Below are 8767 nucleotides of genomic sequence, written 5' to 3'. Positions count from 1 at the left end.
TGGCGACTGTTAGTATTTAAATCATATTTCACTGTAGAAATATCCAAATTGAGAGATTCTTGAACTAGTGGAAAGATAATTCAAAGAGCTATAAACTTCATGAAGATCACAAAGCCATCCACGGACTCCATGATTGCCAAAAAGGAAGGACAAGACAAGGACATCCCATTTTCACCAATAGTGTGTGATAATATATTATATATCAAGTTGATTGCAAATTATTGAAAAAGTGGTGCAAGTGGAAGACAATTAGACAAGATGATGGCTGATCAAGGAAGAGATAATCATATTTTAATATTGAAATTATTGGGTAGAAAATCACATTTCACACCCCAAATTTTATGTTATTTACGAGATTGAACCCAAAACTCCACCTATAAATACCCTACCAATGTATCATTCTCATCATCCCAAAATAATTCACATCTCTCCTTTAGTAGTTGCTCTTTCTTTCCTTAGCAAGAGAGAAATTCTCCATTGTTTTCTCTTTGTTACACCGAAAGAAGAGTTGTAATAATTTCCTTATAGTGAAACACCTTTAGCCTTGCCCATGGTTTTTACCCTCTTGGGGTTTTCCACGTAAATCTTTGTCTCTTACAATTGCTTTCTATTATTCTCTCCTATTATCAACTGTTATTTTTGTTCATATCGTGTAGGAAAGAATCAATCTTGGTAGAGTGACCTTACATGTCTAGGAAAATCTTTGGATGAGACTTGGTATTTAAGTAGTCCGTTTGTGACTCACCTCTCTCTTCTAATGGTTATTTTCCTGGTGTATTGTTCATAAAACCATTATTGTTCTATCTTTACGATACTGTTCAAATATTCTGTACGATATCAGTTGATTTTACGGTTGTGTTGGCCTGCCGACTGACTACCCCATAGTCATAAAACCAACACCAAGCGACGCGAAAAACTTAACATGGCACGCAGATCAAAAAATTTCTGATGGCAAGCTTCGACACCCGGCTGATTCTCGTCAATGGACAACATTTGATAATGCATTTCCTGAATTTGGTCACGAGCCGAGAAATCTTAGGCTTGGACTTTGTACTGATGGTATGAACCCTCACGGGAACCTAAGTAGCAAACATTGCTCGTGGCCAGTTATGTTGGTTATTTATAATTTACCTCCTTGGTTGTGTATGAAACGCAAATACATATTATTGTGCTTAATGATTTCTGGGCCAAAACAACCAGGAAATGATATAGATGTCTTTTTGGCGCCTTTGGTTGAAGACTTGAAAAGTTTGTGGGATGAAGGTGCGTTAGTGTTTGACGCATACCGAAAAGAGAGTTTTAAGTTGCATGCAATGCTTTTCTGCACAATCAATGACTTTCCAGCTTATGGAAACCTATCTGGATATAGTGTCAAAGGACATAAGGCATGTCCCATATGTGAAGATAATACATGTTATCATCAACTTGTTCATGGTAGAAAGACAGTCTACATGGGGCATCGAAGATTTCTAGATAAATTTCACCCTTATCGAAGATTAAAAAAGCTTTCAATGGGGTACAAGACTATACAGATGCTCCACAACCATTAACTGGGATTCAAGTTTATGAACGCGTAGACTATATCAATGTTACTTTTGGTAAGACTCAAAAACTTAAATCTCAAAGAGGTAAGAGATCAAAATCTAATGTTGATGTACCATCAAATGAGAAGAGTCCGTGGAAAAAGAAATCAATATTCTTTGATCTTCCATATTGGAAGACACTTGATGTCAGACATAGTATTGATGTGATGCATGTTGAGAAAAATGTGTGTGATAGTCTTGTTGGAACTCTTTTAGACATAAAAGGTAAGACTAAAGATGGTCTCAATGCTAGATTGGACTTTATTGAAATGGGTATACGACCTTCATTAGCTCCACGCAGTGGTGATAAGAAGACATATTTGCCTCCAGCTGCTCATACTTTGTCAAGAAAGGAGAGAATAAGTTTTTGTGAATGTTTACGTGGGGTGAAGGTACCACAATGGTACTCATCAAATATCAGTAGACTTGTTAATATCCGAGATTTGAAATTGGTGGGATTGAAGTCTCATGATTGCCATGCTTTAATGCAACAACTATTGCCAGTGGCTGTTAGAGGCATATTGCCTAAAAAGTTGAGATATACCGTCATCAGACTTTGTTTCTTTTTCAATGCAATTTGTGCGAAAGTCATTGATCTAGACAAATTAGATGAATTGCAGAATGGCATTATAGTTACACTGTGTCAGCTAGAGATGCATTTTCCACCTGCATTTTTTGATATCATGGTTCATTTGATTGTACATTTGGTGAGAGAGATCAGAGAGTGTGGTCCAGCTTATTTGAGGTGGATGTACCCATTTGAAAGGTACATGAAAGTCTTAAAAGGTTATGTGAGCAACCGATATAGGCCAGAAGCATCTATTGTTGAAAGTTATATTGCTGAAGAGGTTATTGAGTTCTGTACTGAATATTTGGCAGGGGTAGAGGCAATTGGTGTTCCAAAGTATCAACATGAAGGAAGAATTGATGGAAAGGGTCATCGACATCCCAAAATGCATACTATGTCCCATGAAGATGTTGAGCAAGTACACTTATACATCTTGCATAATACAAGTGAAGTCGAACCCTATTTAGATGAACACAAGGCCTTAATTAGGGAGCAAAACCCCAGAAGAGCAGACATGTGGATTGTGAGCGAACATAATCGTACTTTTATTTGTTGGTTCAAAAATAAAGTTCTTGGAAATAATAATGTTTCTGAAACTATACGATGGTTAGCTCATGGTCCTAGTATGCAAGTCGTATGTTATAATGGATATGACATTAATGGATTTTCTTTCTACACAAAAGCTCAAGATGAAAAAAGCACTATGCAAAATAGTGGAGTCTCTTTAGTTGCCAATTCAATGTATTTCAGTAGTTCAAAAGATAAAAATCCTGTAATTGCAGAATTGTCATATTATGGTGTGATTAAAGAAATATGGGAGGTTGATTATGTGAAGTTCAGGGTCCCGGTGNGATCTTCCATATTGGAAGACACTTGATGTCAGACATAGTATTGATGTGATGCATGTTGAGAAAAATGTGTGTGATAGTCTTGTTGGAACTCTTTTAGACATAAAAGGTAAGACTAAAGATGGTCTCAATGCTAGATTGGACTTTATTGAAATGGGTATACGACCTTCATTAGCTCCACGCAGTGGTGATAAGAAGACATATTTGCCTCCAGCTGCTCATACTTTGTCAAGAAAGGAGAGAATAAGTTTTTGTGAATGTTTACGTGGGGTGAAGGTACCACAATGGTACTCATCAAATATCAGTAGACTTGTTAATATCCGAGATTTGAAATTGGTGGGATTGAAGTCTCATGATTGCCATGCTTTAATGCAACAACTATTGCCAGTGGCTGTTAGAGGCATATTGCCTAAAAAGTTGAGATATACCGTCATCAGACTTTGTTTCTTTTTCAATGCAATTTGTGCGAAAGTCATTGATCTAGACAAATTAGATGAATTGCAGAATGGCATTATAGTTACACTGTGTCAGCTAGAGATGCATTTTCCACCTGCATTTTTTGATATCATGGTTCATTTGATTGTACATTTGGTGAGAGAGATCAGAGAGTGTGGTCCAGCTTATTTGAGGTGGATGTACCCATTTGAAAGGTACATGAAAGTCTTAAAAGGTTATGTGAGCAACCGATATAGGCCAGAAGCATCTATTGTTGAAAGTTATATTGCTGAAGAGGTTATTGAGTTCTGTACTGAATATTTGGCAGGGGTAGAGGCAATTGGTGTTCCAAAGTATCAACATGAAGGAAGAATTGATGGAAAGGGTCATCGACATCCCAAAATGCATACTATGTCCCATGAAGATGTTGAGCAAGTACACTTATACATCTTGCATAATACAAGTGAAGTCGAACCCTATTTAGATGAACACAAGGCCTTAATTAGGGAGCAAAACCCCAGAAGAGCAGACATGTGGATTGTGAGCGAACATAATCGTACTTTTATTTGTTGGTTCAAAAATAAAGTTCTTGGAAATAATAATGTTTCTGAAACTATACGATGGTTAGCTCATGGTCCTAGTATGCAAGTCGTATGTTATAATGGATATGACATTAATGGATTTTCTTTCTACACAAAAGCTCAAGATGAAAAAAGCACTATGCAAAATAGTGGAGTCTCTTTAGTTGCCAATTCAATGTATTTCAGTAGTTCAAAAGATAAAAATCCTGTAATTGCAGAATTGTCATATTATGGTGTGATTAAAGAAATATGGGAGGTTGATTATGTGAAGTTCAGGGTCCCGGAAGAAATATGGGAGGTTGATTATGTGAAGTTCAGGGTCCCGGTGTTCCGATGTAGATGGGTTGATGTGAAGTTCAGGGTCCCGGTGTTCCGATGTAGATGGGTTGATGGCAAACATGGTGTGAAAGTTGATGAGTTAGGATTGGTTGATGGCAAACATGGTGTGAAAGTTGATGAGTTAGGATTTACGCTTGTAGATCTTAATCGGGAAGGTCACAAAAATGAGCAATTCATAATGGCAGCCCAAGGGAAACAAGTATTTTATGTTAGTGATCCTTCTGATAAAAAATGGTCAGTTGTTCTTCATGGGAAGAGACAAATTACTACAGATGGGATTGAAGACGTTGATGTTGAGGAAATACCGCCATTTTCTTCATGTTTATTGCCGATTATTGTAGACAATGAAATAGATGAAGTGCATGCATCACGGGATGATCATAATGAAGGGATATGGGAGCATTGATTATTTCATGTAATTCTTTAAGTTCTTACTGTGTTTTAAAGTTTTATTATTGTAATATTTAAATATATTTTTTTTCATTTAAAGTTTTTTCATTTAATATTATTTCACGCATGACTTGTTTTAAAGTTTTTCATCTAATAATTTTTCTATTTGAACAGGCTTATAGATTCATCAAATAATCCTACTGATGATAGTACTACCCGAGGTACTGGTTCAACTCAAGGTAGTGATACTGGTACTAAGACGAGAGGGGCGACTCATTTGAAGAAAGTCTTTCTAGGGCGTAATACTTTAGGAAAGAAGCTAGTTCAATTTGATGGAATGCATCCTCTTGGGCCAACCGGAGCGGAACTTTCAAGTTATGCGGCATTAGTGGCACGTATTAACGTTTCTATCACAATAAAGTCATGGGCGAATGTTCCAATGGATACTAAGGAGAATGTTTGGGAAGAAATTCTGGTAACCTTTTTTGATATTTAGATTTTTATTTACCAAATAAATTAATATAATTGCATTGGATACTAATAAATAACTTTTTCTTGCAGAGTACTTACGATAATCCCAACACAGATGATATGAAGAAGCATTGGATACAATATGCGGGTCAACGGTGGAAAGATTTTAAAACAAAATTGACTAGCAAGTATATATTTGGCAATTTGTCACATATGAATCCATGTGATAAATACTCATTCCTTGATCCAGTGGTATGGAATGAGTTTGTGCAGCTTCATACAGGTCCAGAATATGAGGTATCATTATTCTACTATCAATTATTAGCTCAATTTGATAAGTTTGTTAATTATATTATGTATTGCTATTTAATGTTTTGTTTATATGTAGGCAAAAAGAAAAAAGCATCAAGAAATACAAGCTAAGAATATTCATCCACATAATTTATCTCGAGGAGGTTATAAAAGATTGGAAAAAATTATGATGGATGAGAAGATGAAAGAACAACAAGACATGGCAGATTCAGATCCATCACATACAATTAGTCCCCCATCTCCTCCACGTAGACATGAAAAGTGGAAGAGAGCAAGAATGGACAAGTCTGGAAATATTCACAGTGAAGCGACTAGAGTGGTCGTAGAAAAAATGGTAAGTTACAACTTTCTTTTCTATGTTAATAGGTAATTTTATTTACACATATAATTATTAAATATTGTTTATAAATGCTAGGATTCTCTTGAGATGGAAGCTTCTCAAAGATCATTCGTTGCATCAGGAAGACAAGATATACTATCTGCTGCGCTAGGTACTGATGAGCATCTTGGCCGTGTTAGAGGCATGGGAAGAGGATATGGTATAAAAAGTGTATTTGGTAATGCAAAACGTACTCCTCACACGCCTACAGAAGACGTTAAACGAATGGTTGACTCTGCTGTTGCTGCTGTTGAAGCACGATTTGAAGAACGATTTGAAGCACGAGTTGAAGAACGATTAGAAGCACGAGTTCAAGAACGATTAGAAGCACGACTTCAAGAACAATTACAAGCACGACTTCAAGAACAATTAGAAGCACGGATGGCTAAAATGATGCAACAATTCAGTAATATGCAGACTCCTCTTCATCAAGCTGCACAATCAAGGCAGGATGATGTCATATGTGAGCATGTTTCACCACAAAATGATAGTCAAAAAGCTAGTTCCCCAGACCCTTTTGCTGATTTACCGGCGTCAAGTAATTGTTTATATTTAATCTTATTATTATTATTATTTAGTAAGATATATTTTCTATGACTCTTCATTAATTAATGCAGTTAGGGGCACGATGCCAATTGTACTTGGAAGACCCCACTAGACGTCCAGTAGCATTTGGGATAGCCTACAGTGGTGGACAAGTTCATGGGGTTACACTAAATGTAGATCAAGTGAAGGTGAGCATAGACAAAGTCATTGATCCACGTGCAAAGGTACCATTCCCCACCAGTGAAGTTCAGCTTGTAGGTTCTGCATTTCAACAGTTTATTATTTGGCCAAAGAAGCTGACAGAGTTATGTACTCAAGCTGATAAGGTATGTACGCTATAAATGTATTTGTATTTAAAATAGTATACAATTGACTTTTTTTTAAAATAATAATTGTTATTTATATTAAAATGGACAGTTAAAAGGAAAGACCAAATCGACTTTTGAATCAGTTGTGAAATCTCATCATCATGCATTGACTTTAGCTTATCCGGATTCTCTGAGTAGAGCATGCAGAAAGGCATACAAGATTGCTTGTAGTCTTGAACACAATGTGGTGACGCAAATGCCTCGTGGTGTTGTGGGTAAAATTGATTATGAATTACAACTTGAGAGTTTGGAAATCATGCGCTTATTGAATATGGATACCTTAGATATTTCTATTATTCAGTTCTTTATAAGGTAATATGTTTTTAGTATTATTTGATCAAAATAGTTTTAATTTTATTTAACATAATTATTAGTAATTTATATGATTGCTTTTAATTGTGAGCAGGGGTATTTATAAACAGTATGGTTTTCAATCACAAACCAAGTATGGATTTTTAGATCCAAGTTGGATTCAACCGAAACTGTTGACTAGAAATGAGAGGATAAACTATATAAGTGAAACCATGGGATATGGTGAGATGAAAGATTGCTATTTAGGCCCATATAATTTCGAGTAAGCATTTGATTATGTTTTAAAATACAATACCTTATATATAATATACTATAAACTAATAAAATTCTTATTTGTAGGGGGCATTGGATGTTGATGGCTATTTTTCCTAAATTATATGAAATTTATTGGTTTGATTTCACTGGTAATCCGCCACGTGATGATATTAAAGATATAGTTGAAACGTATGTAAATTTATAAATATAATTAATACTTATTATTAACATAGTGATGTCAAACATTTATGTATATTTTATATGTCTTATATTAATAGGTCTTTGAAGGCAACAAGCATAATAGGTGGAAAGAAAGCAAGTCGTCAAGTAAAATGGATTACATGTTCGGTAAGTACATATATCTTATTGTTTTTTATTAATAAAACCTTAATTATATTAATTATTTTAAATGTAGTGTGCCATACAAAGAGGAGGTACCGAATGCGGATATTATGTGATGAAATTTATTTTGGAAATCATTTCATTGGGAACATGCTAGGGAATGAATAAGGCAAGTACTTTAATAAAATATCTTTCGATCTCCTTCATATTTTTTAAAATACTAAGTTATTAATTCTTTTTATTTTCTTTTAAACTTTATAGCTTTTGGAGAGACAAGGAAGATTTCCATACAATCAAAAAGAAATTGATGAAGTTAGAGACATATGGTGCCAATATTTAGTTGATGAATGGGTTGATAGATTACTTCTTTAGCTTGATGAATTGTGAGATTTATGTTAAATACTTGTTGTTTATTAGTGTTATTGAATTGTGAGATTTATGTTGAATATTCAATGTTTTATTAGTTATTGTAGTATACTTTATTAGTTTGATAAGTTGTGATGTTTATTAGCTTTGATTAATTGAAAACTTTATTAGTTTTATCAATTGTGAATTATTAATGTTAATTTGTTACACAGGTTCTGAAACTTATGTGTGAATTGGAAATATACTGTACAGGTTTTAGGTAGATTCGTAAAATATTTTTAATATTAAAAAAATAATAATAAACAACGTCGGTTAGTAAGAACGAACCGACGTCGTTTATATATATATTTTTTTTAAATTAATTACGTACGGCGTCGGTTATTTAATATAATCGACGCCGTATATATTTTTTTATTTTTTAAAAAAATTAACGACGTCGGTTATTTCATATTAACCGACGTCGTATTATTTGTTTTTTTTTTTAAATAAATGACGTCAGTTTTTTAAAAAAACCGACGTCGTCTCATTTTTTTTATTTTTTTTAAATAAACGACATCGGTTTTTATAAAAAACCGACGTCGTTTCATTTTTTTTTTTTAAATAAACGACGTCGGTTTTTTTAAAAAACCGATGTCATTTATTTATTTTAAAAAATAAAAAATACATACGGCA

At 34.2% G+C, this 8767-nt stretch overlaps 1 long non-coding RNA gene across 1 annotated transcript; it reads left to right on the top strand.

The window, feature by feature from the left end:
- Window positions 1-7545: 7545 nt before the first annotated feature.
- Window positions 7546-7964, top strand: LOC116004056. The gene is made up of 3 exons (XR_004094729.1): window positions 7546-7576; window positions 7666-7735; window positions 7803-7964. It is a non-coding gene; the product is annotated as an uncharacterized LOC116004056 (long non-coding RNA).
- The last annotated feature ends 803 nt before the right edge of the window (window positions 7965-8767 follow it).

Source organism: Ipomoea triloba, chromosome 2 (genome assembly GCF_003576645.1).
Source record: "Ipomoea triloba cultivar NCNSP0323 chromosome 2, ASM357664v1".
Taxonomy (NCBI): domain Eukaryota; kingdom Viridiplantae; phylum Streptophyta; class Magnoliopsida; order Solanales; family Convolvulaceae; genus Ipomoea; species Ipomoea triloba.
This window is presented reverse-complemented; position numbering and strand designations above follow the sequence as displayed.